Source organism: Strongylocentrotus purpuratus, unplaced genomic scaffold (genome assembly GCF_000002235.5).
Source record: "Strongylocentrotus purpuratus isolate Spur 01 unplaced genomic scaffold, Spur_5.0 spur5_scaffold_12, whole genome shotgun sequence".
NCBI lineage: Eukaryota > Metazoa > Echinodermata > Echinoidea > Camarodonta > Strongylocentrotidae > Strongylocentrotus > Strongylocentrotus purpuratus.
This window is the reverse complement of record NW_022145597.1, coordinates 22129578-22148542: the sequence shown is the minus strand read 5'-3', so window position 1 is coordinate 22148542 and position 18965 is coordinate 22129578. Positions and strand designations below refer to the sequence as shown.

The 18965-nt window shown below is 35.8% G+C and overlaps 1 long non-coding RNA gene across 1 annotated transcript in view; it reads left to right on the top strand.

Annotated features, from left to right (window-relative positions):
- Positions 1-8944: 8944 nt before the first annotated feature.
- The window catches only part of LOC105438039, a 28298-nt gene continuing 18277 nt past the window's right edge, over positions 8945-18965 (top strand). The window contains exons 1-2 of the long non-coding RNA XR_970810.2: positions 8945-9520; positions 11984-12249. This is a non-coding gene — a long non-coding RNA (uncharacterized LOC105438039). The remainder of the gene's footprint in view (positions 9521-11983; positions 12250-18965) is intronic.

The window sequence follows — 18965 nt, the reverse complement described above, 5'->3', positions numbered from 1 at the left end:
CTTGTTTTGACGGGGGTGAGTGGGTGCGAGACGATGAGGATGATAAAATAGTGCAATTAAAGTGGTGTAACCGTGGAGGTACAAGGTTCTGATGAAATTTGTCGTATCATCTTAAAAGTAGTTCTATGATTCCTGTTTCTTTTTATTAATGAAATTATTAAATGGTTTGCTTATTCTCGAAAGAAGAAAAACACAGATATAATCTTCTGTAAGCTTAGTCTCTCTACATCTCTTTCATTGTCTGTCTCTGTCTGTCTCTCTGTCTGTCTCTCTTTCTCTCTTTCTCAAATTATGTCTTTGACTACTATGCCTGACACGTACTCTCCCTATCAACCTGGGTATCGCAGGAGGCACAATACTTAGATTGTCTCTCATTAAATTCTCCATAAAAAATAAAAATTGAATCGTTGTTGTTACTGAAAAATATAGGCCTATATAATTATGTCAACTATTGTGTGAACGATTCCTGTTATTTTTCTTTGGTTTTCACACAGTGAAATGGAATATTCTCTTAATTTTTGTTTCCTGAATATTGTCCGGCTAACAGGCATGGGTGTAATTACTATCTTTTGACCACCTCTTGTTCACCATAATATCAAATTGGCAACCAATTGGCAACATTAAATCACGTACAGAATAGTGATTAAAATTGGCAGGGGCATTAAGCAGATCGATATAGCAAGGTCCGAACGTACAGGTTAGGGGGAGGGGTACACACAACCCCGGGGACCGAAGGAGCTTGGCGAGAAAAGGTTAAACAAAAAAACAAAACGGAAAGTGGAAGGCAAATAGTATAACAGGGAGATTGTTGTAATTGGGAAATGGAAAGGCACTCCAATTGTTATTAGATAAATAGAAACAATCTCACCCGTTACAATTGATTAATTTTCAATCCATCTCTGTGAGGCATGTTGCACCTAATTCACAAACGAGCTTGCAAGGCCATCCAATATAATTGATGAGGAGATGCTGCAGACGAGAAATATCACGGGCCTCGTCATAATTTGAGTGCCTTTTTTCCCGCGCGATATTCATGAGTGCGCCATTGTTCGCGAACAATGCACCAATGCGTATTACCGATCTCAACTTATTTGTTCATAAATAAAATACTTCCTCACTTTCTGCCGCTCTCAAAGGAGACATCATTGAAACAAAAACAACCACAAACTACAGGCTAATGCAAACTAAATGGAATGACAATGTATGTGGAAGCATAGGTAATTTTTGTTCGTAATTATGCGTTTTCTTTCTCGTTCCTGCTCATGAAATTGATCAGTACATAAAGCCATGATAAAGGATGAGAGGTTATTCGAAAGTCAAGCAAATGTTTATTTTATTTTTCGTAAAATAGGTGAAAGCGTAGAATTGACACAATTCTTACAGAGCGAGTCTGTTATTTATTCGGAGAACGCATCACTGTTGGCTCGGCATAATACCTTAAACATTTGTATTGGTTTTCAAGGTTTGAATGTTAGAACCTTTTAATTTTATATACGTCACCGGGGCTAATGTGACATTTACGATGACAGATAGGTTACCGGAATTCATTTCTCATGGATTAACCTGTAAAGCTGGAGACACGGCACGCAGAAGGTTTTATGACGAAGGTAACTTCATCTCCTCTTCACAGGGTGGGGGTGAGGGGGGGGGGGGTCTCCCTGGTGCTGGAGATATTTACTCCAGATACAGGATACGATCACATTCGATCTGCCAGAAGAATTCCCAAAAGATTTAAAAGACTCTCTCATGGTCATCTTTTAGATGCAATCGGAACGAGGAATAAAGAGTCTCAAACACTTCTGAAGGACCATAGAGGGGCTTAAAACTAGTGTCGGCCTCATGGCTCGGTTGTCAATTTTCAAATAACGTCGGTAGGTGACAAACTATTATCTAGGAAAACATTATTTCTAAGAAAACAAATCAACATGTCGGTGGAAATCTATTCGAAGACTTATCTTAATTATGTTTGTACTTTTGACTAGCAAGCCAATGTTGTCCATCTATTTTGACAAGTCTAGATGTGTGTGAAGGGGATATCCTTGTTGATATCATTTTCTTGCAATAGTTTAATTTCTCATGATAGTTGTTTTTTCATAACCTTTTCTTAAAGTGCTGCATCGCCACCTGCACACGAAGCTTCATTTTAATTCAGTAAGCCTGCACCAATCAAGCCTGTGGAGCTAAACGATCATGCTCTAGTAGTTTAACAAGTATACTTTTCCCTTGACATTCTTTTTGTGTACGACCAGCTAATGACGCAAGCTTATATGGCGCGTCATAGGTTACGCCAGTCGAAAGTAGAAAGTTAACGTGCTTTATTGGTTCTAACTAGTTTTCATTCATTAATAATGATATGATGAGCATGAGGCGTCATTTTAATTGCGCTATTACCTAGGCTATCAAAGCCTGTATAAACAATAAGCCCAAACGTCAGTAATTTAAAGCAATATTTTCACCTTTCTTTTCAAATTTACTTTTTGTACAATCAGGATATCAAGCTAACATGGTGCCTCTAAGGCTGCGCCAATCAATGACGCAGGCGTAGGTCAACAAAATGACGCCTCGTATTCAAACGGGCATTTATCAGGTTGAAACTGCTCCATGTGCGTGTACACAATCACCACATGACATAGATACCTTCTCGTGTTGCAGGATACTCAATATACACAAATGAATATACAGTGTAGTTTCCCTTCAAATGAAAAGGGGGATTTCCCTTAACAGAATGAAGAAAGATACAGCCTTGTTTCAGTACATCTAATTTGATCGCTCGTTAGTAATTGTGTTATGATTGTCCCCTACTTCCTGGAACGTTTTGTGTTCAAGCTTCATCTCTGGCTGGCTGTAATGAGAAGGAAATGTTTCGTATTCAGTCCAGGAGATCGAGCAGAAGTTGAATATTTGAAAAGGAAAAACGTTTTTCTAGTATTATTGTGTGTAATTTTTTTTCTTATCATTATTGTTATTTTTATCATTATTATCATTACCATTAGTATTGATATTATCATTATTATTGTTATTGCTATAATCATTTATTTAATGAAAATGTTTAAATTATTATTACGACAGATACCACTACAAACACTACTTTTATTGTTATTATTATTATTATGATCAAAATAACTTTTTATCATGATTATTATATTCATCCTCATTGTTAGTGATGATGTTAGTGTTATTGTAATTATTCTCATATATCTGTCATCATTCCGGCATTCTTCGAAGTAATATCAGATTTCTAATTTTCTAATGAGACCTATACCTTGCTGTTTTCTGTTCTTCTTCTTTTTTCTTTTTTTTTTTTGGGGGGGGGGTTGGGTGTTTGTTTTGTTTTTTTTTTTGTTTTTTTTGGGGGGGGGCCTTCTTGAGGAATTGAACATGTGTTTTATCTTGACCAAGACCGATATTTCAGTCTCGGGGCTTTTTTAAGGGTTTACAAGGCCGGCATGGTCGCTCTAGTGGAATGGCGGTCTTATTGGTTTTAGGTTACTTGGATGCCCCTCCCCCTTAATTTCTTGTCATTCAAGTTTTGGATGTTGCTAAAGTAACATTATCTACCAATATTTTTGAATGTTGCTATAGTAACAATATCTATCAAGATGTTTATCTCTTTGCATGCGTGTGTCATTTACTAAAGCATCCTCATGCCGAGTCCAACAAAATACTCCATAATTAAGGGGTCTTCTTCCCCTCTCTTTAAATAGTTTCGAAAAGTTTTTCCCTCCTATTTTCTCTAATTAAGAAAAGAAAATTGCATCGATGTAGGTCCCTTGGGGTAAAGTATTGAAGGGGATCAAAGTTGTTTGTGAGTTGGACAATAACAGAAAAGGGCTGATTGTCATGAGAAACTCTTCCAAAGAAGATTAAAACCACGAAATATACTCCTCCGAACCCATTACTCAATTCGAATTAGCCCTCGCTTCGGTGGACTTCAATAAGTCATCAAAATAAGGCCGTTTTATTTATTTTTTTACCTCTCTCTTCTTCTTTTTTTCCCTTCATTTTCTTTGATTGGTAAAATTCCTTTTTTTATATGTAACTTTGATAGAAAAAAGAGGGGAGGAAGATCTACCAAAGAGGGGGTGATCGAAAGATTAAAAACAAAATATCACGGGGCCACTCCAAACAATGCGCTGAACCAATTTTCGACTCGATATTGCCCATCAGCAATTGACAGCTGAAAGAAAAGGAGGAAAGACTAAAAGTTTATTGCTTCGCCATCGAAAAGGCTTCTTAGTATTTTCAAACAAATTCCGCCCTGGGACAGGTCATTTTAGGGAGAAAATTGAGGAAAACAGCATTTTGCGGCTTTCAGGGTCAGGGTAATATGGGGTTGAAGAAGAAATGAGAAACAGGACATTTTGGAAGAGAATATGAGAGCTTTAGCTAGATTTATTACAGAAATGTAATGTTTCAAGTATTAATGTTAGCCTTATCATCTTTCATGACATGAATTGGGCATATGAACATCACTAAGCATACATTCTATACGCGAACTGTAGTCGAATTGACATTGTAAAAGTATAGATAATAATCTTCATATTGCCCAGTCTATACAGAAGATCAACCGACCAATATATTTCTATACATACGAGATAAATGTAAAACATAATACAGCACGAACAACTTTAACATTTAAACTGATTTTTGAATTTTGAATTTAAATTGAACTTTCACAAAACAGGGCCCAAACCGGTTTAGAAAAAGAACATTATGTTTTCGCTTTTTACTGAATTCCGCTTCATGGATTTAAGAGTGGGGCAGTGTAGTGCGATTCCAAACTAGCGTTCGCATATAGATCGCCTCTGTACATGAAAATATGATATCGTTTAGATTTTTAGGGCGGGCTCAGGATTCTGGAAAAGTGGTTGGCACACGCAAACAAAATTCTGACAAGAACAAATAAGAAAAGGGTTTCAACATTTTATTTTGTCCAGTCTAAAGTATGAAAGGAGCAGAATAATGTAATTCCAATTGGAAGCACTGCCACTGGTCGATTGTGCCGCCCCCCTCCCCTCCCTCTCCCCTTCCCCTCCGCCGAAGATAGCGTGAGTAATATGTGCTCAGTTTAGATGTTTATCGAGGATCAGCCAGCGTTTAATATATTGTTCCCACGGCCCGGGACCCTCCACTTTAATCCCACTCGGTATGTTTAGGCCCATATTACAATAATATTGGGAAAATGCATATTGTAACCGCCCCCGGCGCTCTGGCGGGCTAGGCGTACTTTCTCTCGACCAAACGAACGTATGAAAAACACGTCCATTAGTCACACTGGGCTATATCCTGATCGATGTGCATGGTAATAATGCATTCAATTGTATTTAAAGATAAGGTAGGTGAATTCTAGTAAAGATGAACAATTATTTATGTGGTTCCTCAGTTGTATTCCTATCTGGAAGAATATCGAGGTAGCAACGCTACATCAAAATGTTTCCTCTTGAAATGCCCTGATATTTCAAATGAGACTATAAATAGTTGAAAAATCAGGACCAAATTTTGATTCCTCATGTTTGTAAAGTCCCATATATTAATGTCTGTGTCCATTGCCTTTTCACGGCTTGTGTCATTTTCAACATTCTATTAAGCACTACACTGCTTCATTAGCAATGTTTCCTAGCCACTTCTAAACAGTTTATGTTACAATGCAATGGAATATCAAACATGTACACAGTTTGTCCCGTTATTGTATCACTCTACTAGTAGACCAATACACAACAATAAGATTTGTAAGTCTTGCCCAGAAAGAAAAATGGCCTTAAAATTCGCTCCAAGATCGTGAAGACGTTTCACATCAGTGGCGGAAATGGGCGTGGTCTTTATACCAGTAGCGGCAAACGGCATCCTTTTGAACCCCAGCGCCCCTGGTATATTACCATTGTACATTTCGTAAAGATGTATCTATTCCATAACACACTGTGTGCTTACGAGGACACTTGTATTATGCTTTATCAAAAGGGATTTGTGCACATATTTGCACTGATGGCCTACGAATGTAAACAGAAACTATACCGTGCTTGCCCGGCCTTGCATGTAAAAACAAACATATGAGACGCCAGCCTTGTTAAGAAAAGCATATTTACGGATGAACCTACGTCGAATGAATAAAGACGGATCTAAACTTCAAACGAATTACAATGTGCGATATTGTATTTTTACGGATAAAATCAAGATCTAAAGTATTCCAAAAATGCTACCGAGTCAAATTGAATAGCGTTACAAAACATGATTTATTGTTTGTGTTTACCAAATTCCAAGCCAGAACGTTTCATGTTATAAATCAATAATTCATTATTTACTCCACAAGCACATGGCCTGCAACCTTCTTATGTAAAAGAACCTGCTGATTTATTATATAATGTGAAGTGGAAAGCGCGAGATATTTAATCATTTCTATTCATGCTGTGTCTTTACTGAAAAATAACAAGGCACACAAACCTGTTAGTTTGGGTATCAAATTATATTCTCTGCCCCAATGTACCACTCCTAACAAAAAAATCCATAGAATTTCAATAGAAAGTACAAGGGTATTTGAAACTTACAACTCAAAATTAATCTTTTCAAGACATTAATCACCATGTAACCACTCTCCGCCCATAGGGAGTAAATGGGTATCTGATTGGATGGACTTCCCGGAGAGATTGAGCGCCTTATCATGGAAGCTCGTCTTAAGTCGGGTTAGTAGTATTTAGAAGTATGTATATCCTCACGAAAAGGCGCCTATTAAATCCGAATAATGTTAGGTAATGTAGTCAATTCTAGCGGAATGATCTTTATTTAGATTCTCAGACATTGAAATTGACATCATATTCTTAAAACATATTGCTTCACCTAACACAAATGACATCCAAGTTGAATGGCCGAAACATAACGAATAAAATTCTTGTCGAATAAATATTTTGTCGAATAACATTTAAAAAAAAAAGAAATTTTGTAAAATAAAATTTTTGTCGAATTAAATGTAGGCCTATGCCGAATATAAAATTGATGTCGAATAAAATTGATGGCGAATACAATTGTTGACAAATACAACAATGTGGAATACGAGGGATTGCATTAGACTGGTTTAGGGACTATCTTTTAAACAGAGTTCAACATACTTTTGTCCACGGTGTTTTGTCTTCTTCGTTAAATGTCTTTATTGGGGTACCTCAGGGATCAATACTGGGTCCCCTGCTATTTCTTTTATACATAAATGATCTTTGTAAATCATCTAACTTATTAACCTTCTATCAATTTGCTGATGACACTAGTATATTTTTTTCATCTAAAGATTTGAATAATACTGTCCGCGTTCTAAATAATGAGCTTAAGAATATATCTGACTGGTTAAAAGCAAATAAATTGTCCCTGAATGTTGACAAAACTAAATGTGTTTATTTTCGAAAAACTAAATATAATATAGGATCTAAAATTTCCAAAATTTCCGATATAGCTAGCAATAACGGTCCTTTAATTAATAACGATAATATTCCCATTTACATTAATAATAAACTTATTCAATTAAGTAATTCCGTTAACTTCTTGGGTGTCGTATTAGATAATTGCTTGGGATTTAAGGACCATATCACAAATGTTTTACATAAGATCAGCAGAAATGCTGGCTTGATAAATAAGCTAAAATATAGTTTGTTACCCGAAAATTTGATAACTTTATATCATTCCATTATTTTCCCTTACTTGAAATATTGTAATATTGTATGGGCCACTAATGCAACACAAACTGAATTAGACTCACTATTTAAAGTTCAAAAGAAATGTTTAAGAATAGCTACCAATTCTCATTATCTAGCACCATCAGCACCTTTGTTTAAGAAGCTTTCGTTATTAAATATATATGATATAAATAAGCAAGAAATCGCAACGTTCATGTACAAATATAAAAACAAGTTGTTACCTGCCCCCTTTTCAGACCTCTTTCAATATAATAGTCAAATTCATAATTATAATACACGGCTTTCCAACAAATTTCATTTATGGTCTGTTAAGTCTAGTTATGAAGCTAAATCAATGAGTTATCTAGGTCCTAAACAGTGGAATATGATTCCCCAAGTAATAACGAAATCACAATTCATATCTTCCTTTAGAAAACAATATAAAATCTTACTACTAAATAATTACTAATCAGCTCAGTTGTTGATTTTTTTTTTTCTTCTAAATTGTATATCTGAACCCTCTTTCATTGTTATCTTGTTTTCCTTTCCTTTCTTTTCCCCCTTTATATATTGTTTTTCTTCTCTCTATTTTAATTTCTCTTGTCTTATAGATAGTTGAAGTGTTTGTACTTTGCTTATTTTACTTAATTTATTGTTGTGTGCTTATAATATGTTATATTTCTTTTTGTATTTGTTTTTCATTCTTTAATGGGCGATCCAACTTCACAGGTTTTCGCAACCTTCATGGAAAGCCCCGCATATAACCTTTGTAAACATAGTTAAAATTTACTGTTACTTTGTATATTTTGATTTTTATATTGCGAAATAAAATTGAATTGAATTGAATTGAATAACTGAGAATTATTGAAAGGAATTCCGGTAAATAGGAATACCTCTACAGTGTTTGCCTACCTCTAAATAGGATAATCAACCCATGAATACAGGCTGTATATGAATAGCTTAATTCAATTTGTCAATTTTGTTAATTCAAACACCACCACCGCTACTTGTAATCATCATCTTTTCATCCACACGCGACAAGCGCTTAAGTAAATTGTGTGGACAGTTCTAATACCCGAAAGATCATCAATACAACTCAAACGGGTGTTTTACATTGTAAGGTTGGAAGTTTGTTAAATAAGATTTGTCTGGGGTGTAAAACACGGCTTTTGTCTCTCTTGTTTGAAATCAAAATGCTCATTCTTCTCTTAAGAATTTCCAATGACTTTCAACAATGTATACCCAAGCTTTGTTCCTGTCATTGATATTTAGCACAAGCGGAGGGAAGAAAGGGAAACGCGAGCGAGTTTTGTTCAGCGCTCAAAGACTGATTGTGGATACATCATTGTGTGCGTGTGTGTGGGTTTTTGTGAGCGTAAGAGGGTTTGTGGACGGGTTATTGAAGGAAAGGCTTTAATACGCCACGGTTTCGTTTCGTCTGGTTAAAGCTGTATAGCCCACCATACACCCGAGTTTGTATAGCCCGTCAATGCGGGGAGAATGCTCTATGCGGGCCCACAATACCCCCATTTTCCATGGGCTTTTATGCCGAGACCTTCCTATTGCAAAAGAGGAAAAGAACCTGTTCCTTTATGCTGTTCTATGCAAAACATTAACAAAAACCCAAACCTTGCCTTTTCTCTGGCAGGCTGTATGGGGTTAAGTAGCGTAGTTAAATGTACAGGGGTTTCATTTAGATAGAAGTAGCGGAGGTGATAAGATAAAATTACGGCGTGGGAGAGCAGAAAATGGGAGGAAAATATGGATTTTGTGCCAAAAACGGGTTTTCATTAACAACGGAAATTGAAGTTTGATGAATTAAGATGGACGATGGATGGAGTATTGTCGATTTATTTTGACATCTGGTAAGAGTACACAAATTATGTATATTAGTATATTAGAATATTAATAAAATATTGGTGATAATTCCTTTCTTACACGTTTTTCTACTTAATTAAAAACAAAGGAAAGATGAGATTAATGAGGAGAGTGGAATTTAATGTGATGGAATTTGCATCTTATGTGTCAAGTGAGAATGTGAATGTGATCGATAATGGACCTTGAGCTAGTCTTCAGGGATCTATAAACCATAAAACCGTATTTCTTTTAATCTCTTAGTATACCGCTTTGATCATAATAAAGCTAAGTTCTGGTCATGTAATTGCATTGTGAAAAGAAAATCCAGTAGTAAATAGGATAAGTTCATTAGGTAGAGCCAATTAACGATTATGTACTGCATGTATTGTGAGGTTTCAGTATCATCAAAGTTATAGCAATCGACTCAATCTTGTTGATGAATACATTCAGTTAACATGAATAAGTTTATATGGGACTACACAAACACGTGGTTCAAAAGTTTGGCCCACATTATTTTGTTAAAGTACATGTATTCCACTTTCCTTATGTCCACATGGAGTATGAGGGCATTTCGAGAAAAGTGTTATTGAGTAACATGGCTTCTATAGAAAATTCGGATACGTTGTAATAAAATTAAGAAAAGGCTTACAAATTATTTTCATCTTTATCAGAACCCAACCATTTTCTTCACTACCCGCGAAATATCTTTTTGGCGCGAGATTCAAATTTTATACCTGAGAGTCGTAGCCGTACCTAATTATAGTGTGACAAAATTGACATCAACGAAAACAGGTATTGGTCTTTCTTACATGGAAAATCATTTGACCTGATGACCCCTACTAATGAATGATATTCACATGTAAACCGAAACTATAAAAAATTACAATGAGGTGCTTTTTCGCAATAGAGCATACTTAACCGGTTTCTTTAGGTTTCTTAAGTGAATATACAAATGGGGGAAAAGGAATGTCTTTGGAACCATAACAAGCACTTGTGAAGGTACCAGCACAACTTCAATTACAAAATACTTTGAAAACCTTATTTCAGTTTTCGTATCGATAACTGATTGTTTGCATATTAAATCATTTCTGCATCAACAATTGACATAAATACATAGGGCTGAATAAGATGAAAGGAATTGAATACTTCAAGAAGCCTGGTAAATTTTTGTTTAGATTAAGCTAGTGTAAATGCATACGTTTGTAGTTTCTTTATTTTCATCTTTAAAGCGCATAGAGATCTTATATATATATATATATATAATGCGCTCTAAAAACATGACTTTACTAATATCATTATTAGTAGTAGTTTTGATATTACCATATAATTATTTTCATTACTATTAGCATCATTATTATCATCATTATCCTCATTATTATAATCATTAGTATTATTATTAACTTCTAATGTAGAATTAACTCTCAAAATACATGCGAAATATTTCTAGTCAATGTCTATAGGAAGACATCGAAATTACTTTCAAAACATTTTCTTTTCTCTCTACCATATTCAAAGAGTTGTGAAATCTTTGTGGTGTTACAATATTGCGTGACATGCATTTTTTTAAAGCACAGTCCACCTAGCTGTTGGATATAAACATATTTAAATGTACGTCATACGAAGAAAAGAACTCCTTTGTCATCCTCATAATTGAAGAGTGGTATGCGAAATTTTCAAAAAAATGGCATGGGCAGGCAACCTTTACTAATGCACCTTTACCAATACAAGCTAGAGTTTTCTCCTCTCGTTTTTCCTTTCAAAACAAAAATGACAAAATACTTTTTTTCGCTATGACATCCGAATGGAAAAAATGCAATCAAATTGTAGTAATCCATATATTCACAGGAAAATAAAACAAACACTGTCAAATCTATGACCGGTTGCTTTGATTCATTCAAAACGGCAAGATGAAATGTAAATAAGATACTTATATTTTCTATCTGTTTATTGAAATACCAACAATCGTCAGTTACAGTCGGCTGGTACTTTACTATTGTCCAATTAAAAGATTGAACATGTGCGTATTTCTATTTTGTTCTTAAACTTCTGTGTTTTGTCATTCTTATCAATATATTTTTGTGACATAAACATGTGCAGGATTCTGTCAATCAATATAATGATATTCGCGACTGAGACCGAAAATTATTCATCTAATAAATCTGGTTTCGCACCATAATTATCCAAATTATCATCTCCATTATCACTTCCCTAGTAGCTTTTGTAAAGTGTATTGAAATTTTGTTTTTCTATTTTGAAACCAACTTTGCAAATATTTTACATCTATACACGCTGTATGCCTAGAACCAATACATACTTGGGCAATGATAGAACCAATTGTTTATACCCGAATAAAATAATCAAATGGTGAATATAAATGTATGTCTTGAAAACATCTACTCCAACTCTTCACACTGTATGATTTCCATGTAATTTATTGAATGTATGTATCTGTTTTCGTTAATTTAAAATAGATTCTCAGCGACAATATGAGGAAGTCTTGAAGAGCAGCTGCTTTTCCAATGAGTTGAACGAGAAGCTACCGACCCTGCCGGCCTAGAGCTTTAAGGTGCGGCAGGTGGGAGTATGGAACAAAAAAGCGGAACGCGCTGTACCCCTCGTTGAACCCCTTGGGACCATGGTATGGTCGCCCGATGGAGACGGGATAGATAGTGGTCCATGTATGCTTTGGTATGCGGAGAACTTGAGGAAAACGCCACAATGTATTATAGCCTAAACGGTAAGCAGAAAACAACAGGGACATATTGTATATTTTCCATAAAGATATTAATGACGAAAGATAAGGTCTTCAATGTAGGAACATTATAATTCAATAATATATGTTACACCTTAAGAGCATAATACATGTTCCTCAAATTATGTAGTTTATATTATCTTGTGTATGAATAAGATAATAAGATAAACCTATTCACAGTTTTCCCTCTTCTCAATAATAAAAGGTCTTACCAGAATGATTCAAATCAAATTAATCTCTTCTGTTTATTCATTTTTGTTTAAATGATGGCAAGTTTACCATTGACAGGAAAAATGAATCTGAAGAACTTTTTACCTAATCAGACAAGTTTGATGAAAAAAAGGTCACAGATTTTCGGAAGACCTCTTTTCTGTTCTTGCTCCATTATATACATCATATATATATATATATACACACACATGTACAAGATTACTATCTATACATTAAGCGTGTACCTATGATACGAAGCATTAATCTTTATAGAGCTGCAGAGCATACCATTTATCGAATGCGTTCCTTTAACTCAAACTTTATGCCTAGAAATGTTTCCGATCGATGATTATTGATCCTTATCGAACTCCTCTTTGCTTGGGTCGATAAGAAAAGCTGAGGACGAGAACAGACCCATGTCTTCCTCATCATCAATATTGATGACAGGAGAAAGAAAATCGTTGATTTGTTTTTATCGGTCCCTCACAAGATAGGGCCTATATAGCTAAAAGATAGAATAACTATTTCTGTGATAATGCATGGCTTTATGAGTAATCTTTTGTTCAGCATGTATCTATATTTGTTCATGTTTGGGCTGAAAGCATTGGCAAATACAGAATAATAATGAGACCGGGAAATCACCATATTGAATTCTGACATAGAATTCGAAGTAGGCATTAGAAATAACATATCCACATGATAAAAAGTTTCTTTTAACATAAAATCAACTAAATGTGCCTTATAAATTTGCCTAGTGACATGAAGATAGATTTGGAAATAACCTGAATTTATTTTGAAAATATGAAATAACTAGATATGAGTTGTGATTTCATTTTCTTTACTTATTGTCTCCTCATGATGCATCTATATGAAGGAATTTAATTAGGAGCCATGAAATTGTTCATTAAACAATATATTTAATCTATCACTTTGTAAACTGTAAATTCTGATGGACATCAATGCCCATCAATGACCTCTGCAGTACTAAAGTAGGACAAGCACATTTTATGTAAAAACAAAGTGAATCGTCTGTTTGATATGATTCATCAATAATAAATGAATGATGATCAAATTATGTTTACAATATTGTGGGCACCTGTTTTCTCAGAATTCGGCTAGGAAAGAAAGGAGATGGCGGGCCATATCTTAGGTCCACACTTCTGGTTGATTCTTCTATTCATAAATTGTTCGATTCCCTTTTCTAAAGCAAGTATTCTCTATTCATATTTATATCCTGGAACAATCTTATGTATAAAATGCATCGAATAAAATATTTTAGGAAAACAAGAAACACATTTAGAGATGAGCATGACAACGTGGTTTTAAGATAAGGATTACTTAATGTCATTCCCGGAATCTGATATTATAACAATTAATTTCGAACGTCAACGCTTATTAATTGTTCCTGCAAATCATTGCGGGGAACCTGGGAACGAAGCATTGTGGAGAAAACAATCAAACTAATTTGAGTAATCAAATATTTCACTTTGTAGTGATCTTCCCCTTTTTCGGGTTTGAGTTTAACAGTCTACAAATTGATATTTGCGAAGCATTAGGAGGAATACCGACTCAAAAACATCTCCGAGCCCCTGCCGATTCACATGGCTAAGTATCCATATCGAAAGGGAGCAAAAGGGATGAAAAGGAAAGCTATCCTTCGGAACAATGCCCGCGATGATTCTAAATCCCCAAACGATCATACCACCCTGGAAAAAAAAGAGAAGGGAAAACTAAGTTTCGACTTATCCCTCGGTTTGTTGTCGCTCACGGTGGCAGGACATCAAACGGACCGGTTGGCGCCGACGAGCTTCAAATCGATTTTCGGAGGGGGCTTTGCTCCACGACTCATAATTACTCTACCCCTTTCTCGATCCTCTTTTTCCCCTCTCTCTCTCTCTCTCTTTCTCTCTCTCTTTCTCTTTCTCTCTCTCTTTCTCTCTCTCTCTATCTCGCTATCTCTGTCCAAATTACACCTTTGCTGTTTCGATTTTAAGGGATGGTATAAGTAGTGGTATAAGGGACACTACTTGTAAATACATCCAGCACCCCTATTGCGTCACTGCGGTGCTAAGAAGATTCGCAGGGTTCATACACAGGGTGGTGGAAGAGTCTTAGGGGTAATAAGAAGGGGTGCGGTATTAGTATTACCCCTGATCCGGTCAGGAGGAATAGGTAGCTTCTTAGGAGAAACTGTAGCTAGTTGCGGTGCTCATTTTCCGTATTTTCCAACGATAATTATCATGTTGATCCTGTTTAGTAATTTGTGACAGGTAAAAGCGAAACTTCTTATCAAGTTTAAGATGGAAAAGGGTTAATTTGAAAGAAATGTCCGCATTTTTTAACGATTTATCAATACATTTTTACCACATCCTCCCCATCAACGTGCCATGTTGTTGATTGTTTTTGTCAAGGTTCGTATGATTGATATGTTTGAAAAAATCAATACGACCAATCGCGTCGATTTCTGAAGCCACAAGTATCCTCTTTAATTAGAAAAAATATAAAGAGAAGCAATAGTTGTCGAGAAACAGTTGTAATCCTGACCAAGGTGACATAAAAATGCAAGGTTAATAAAGGTTAATGTCACATACAAATGGAACATACAAATTTCTACCACTTTAGCTGTGGTGAACAAACAATATAGTTATTCTATGGTTAACGCGCATGAAGTATGTGTTTTTTTAATTATAATTGAGTAATATTTACCACGGCGTATACCACTGCCCTCGCCCCCTTCCTTAATATTATTGGTGGAAATTGAATTAGTTGGTAAGCATGTTAATCACTTGAACTCATTTTGTGCCACGCCTTAAGCCCTATATACCGTTAATTGCCTATTAATTAAAAGAGTCACACTTGCTTAAGCGAGGAATGGTATAGAAAGACCCCTTTTCTGTTTGATTTGAGAGGGAAAAAATAGTTATATATTGTTATAACCTGTACATAAAGATCGCCTGCTTATACAGTCCACGTTATTTGTCTCTTTTAATTGGTCTTTATAAAAAAAAATATATAACATTGTCTAGCATAAAACTTTTACTGAAGATCAATGTCTTTACGCTCTACTGTTCCATAGACCTACAAGATTACTAATTATCATTACAAATGCTCTCGTATCTATTTTGGGTAATATAAATATCCTATAATCTGTTCGGTGCCAGAAGGGCTTTAAGTCGTATACCTTACTACAGAGTTAACACCCATCTGACTCTGACCATGCAGACGACATTTTCTAACATTATTGAATGATTAACTTGTCCAGGTTTCTCGAAAAAATGGGGGAAATTATGTTCTCGACCATAGTTACGGAGCCTAGGCCATAAATGATGGTTCAATGGTCAAAATGGCTTTAAAAAATCCCTGAGCTTTCTGTTAAGTAATATTAATTGCCTGTTTTTCAGGTAATTTATAGGATAAATCATGACCCTCTTTTTATTTTGTTTTCCTCCAAACCGCCATGACCCACGCATTATACTAAATTATATCGTTCCGGGTCAGTTGATTTGAATCATCTCAGTGCATAGATGGTCATCACCGAATTCATAACCCCGAGTTTTGTTTACTGTTGTTTTTTGTCCTAGATCTTTATATTCCCATGTCTATTCTGTTGTACGGCATATATCGTACGACACATTCTCCGAAGGCAAATGCTCTACAATCATTACCCTCCACACATTGTACCTTCTTACGTCACCTCAACGATTCCACACCGACCACTATTTGGCCATGGAGTTAAGTAATTTCTTATTCTTATGTGGTCTATAGTCGGTCAGTCTTGTCGACGTGATTGTAGTTTTAATATTACATTCTTACACGAACAGAACCAACAACATACCAAAAACAGACCGAACAGAATACGACACTTCCACGAATGGCCAAGAATTAGTCGTTTGGCAGTCGATGTGGAGTCGTTTCGGCAGTGTGACTGAGGTATAACAGAAGTCTTGACTTCAACCCTAGACCATGGACCTACTAGACATAGTAGGTCCATGCCTAGACCAAACGCTATACTTCACCCTATATCCAAGAATATGAAGCCCCTAGTAATTGTCGTCAGAGCAAATGTCGGATCACGGATCTATGCTAATATGTGCGCATAGTGTTGATGTCGCGTGTTAGTTTGTCACTAATAACCGAAAGTTACCATATGAAGAAGAAAAAACGTTATTATAAGGGCGGTAAGATAAGAAATTGAATTAGTGAGGTAAAACCTTTTCTTGTTGTCATCATAAGTTGCATTCAATTGATTATAAAAATAATGAATACTTATAAAGTGCACTTATCTAATAACTTTCTCAAGGCGCTTTACAAAACAAAAAGCACGAATCTTTCTAAAAACATTGTAGCATTAGAAGCTCTGAGTAAATAAAAGTTTGTTAACCTGTTTCTGAAAGGTTTCTAGGCATCGAATGTTTCGAATGTCACTTGGTAGCTTGCTCCAGAGGACTGGTGCATAATACACAAATGTACGATCACCATAATGGATGGGTCGGGTTCTGGGGACTTCTGGGACGGTAGGGGTAGATGAACGGAGTGATTAATGGGATTGCTTTATGGTGAGGAGGTCTTTCAGGTACTCAGGTGCTCCGGTCCTATTCAAGAATAGGACCTTTCTGATGTGGAATCATCATTCCTCTGCGAATTGCATAACCGGAGATAGTGTCCATTACTAAATGACATGTGGTTCATGTTGAGATAATTGTGTATTCTAAAGATTATCATTCCTTTTCCGAAAAGATTTTCAATTTGGTTGAACGATCAAGTTGCCAAACTCGTGATTAAGGAAAAAAAATATGGTTTGCACTTAGCTACCATATTTCGTAAATATTTATGATCTGATATTGTCTTGACGGATGCTTAAGTCATGCTTCTGGTATGCCCTTATGTTTGGGCAATGGTTGACAATAATTTTCCCCAGAAATGTTTTCCCGAGAGGATAAATTGAGGTTATATGAGGTGTTATTTCACAGGAAACATTTTGTTATTATAAGACTGATGACTCGTTTTATCATATGCCTATTTTCATCGGGGACCTTTTTATGAATCTTCCCTTTCGATATATCTTTTTTTCTTTTCTTTCTTTTCTTTTTGCATGACATCCTTGGATTGGCACCTTTTACTTCCTCTCTTTCAGAAAGTTCAGTCCTCCTTTTTGATGGAAAAATAATAAAGTACCCCCTGCCGAATAGATAAACTCCGCGTTTCAATTGTCCCGAATCTTCAAACGTGTTTGCCAACTCCACCGCTAGCACGCAAAATATACAGACATATGTGTGTATGCTCCCATTTCACATTTTATGCTATTGTTATCCATTTTTTCCCTGCTGATCTAAGCTCCGGAATTCGTTGCAGCGGGCCTCTGATGGAAGATGATGTGCATAAAGCCGTGACACTCGGGAGACTGGGTCACTGATTTAACTGAATGGATGGAATATACTTTATGGTGGAGCTGATATATTCCTCTAGCACCTGGGTTTATACGCAGTCGGAACGAATTAAAGATTATGAAAGAAGAGATATATGATTATAAACGCCCACTCGAAGTAAATTCTTGTTCGTTGACGAAAAACCTGTCGGTGAATTGACATATTGTACGGTCATTGCCAAGACCTTATAGTTTAAACATCCAAATGTGCGTTTTTGTTAAAGAAAATTTGAAGAGGCAATAAAACACGGTTTATCTATTTAAAATAAATCATTTAATCGTTAATGGAAAATGAACATTGAACGGTATAGAATGAAATTTAGACATACTTATGCTCAAACTGTTCAGAGAAGTTTTGAAGTTATCTCCTCTAGATACAAAATAATGGGTTTGCCCTATGGCCCTTGTATAGTTACGCAGTGTCAGGTATTTCCAGACATTTTGATACAACTTGTATTCCATCTCGTCATTATTCATGAAATATGTATACATCAAGATCAATGACAGTATATATAATGCCGTTATGATGAAGCTTCTGCGAAACTCATTATGGGCATGCTTTCTGGAATATTTTATCATTATCTACTTAGCTTTTGTTCTATTCTCTATTCATTGTCTCATTTTCAAAACATACCTACTATACTGATTGTTTTATAAAGTTTCTATGTACCATCGAAAGCTGAGACTTTGAATTATTATACACTAATTGCTGTTAAATGAGGAAGGAGAATCGATTTCAGAAAGGAGTTTATGCCCTTGAATCGTGCCATTTGCTTTTGTACCGAAGTTTAATGGTGTTTTGATCTTTGTGAAGTAATTTTGTGCAAGTTTCATGCACTTTCTTGCTAGGGATGTCTCTTGAAAATTATGACCCAAAGAAAATACATGAAAAAATAATAACTTGGCAGCATGCCGATGCATCAGGGAGAAAATCCCATACACTCGCACACCACCCTTGGCTGAAACGTGCATTCTCCTGCATGCAACCCACGCACATTTTAACCGCACGCACTCCCGACCCTTTACTCACCCACACCCTCACCCCGAAATCGCGCACACACCCATC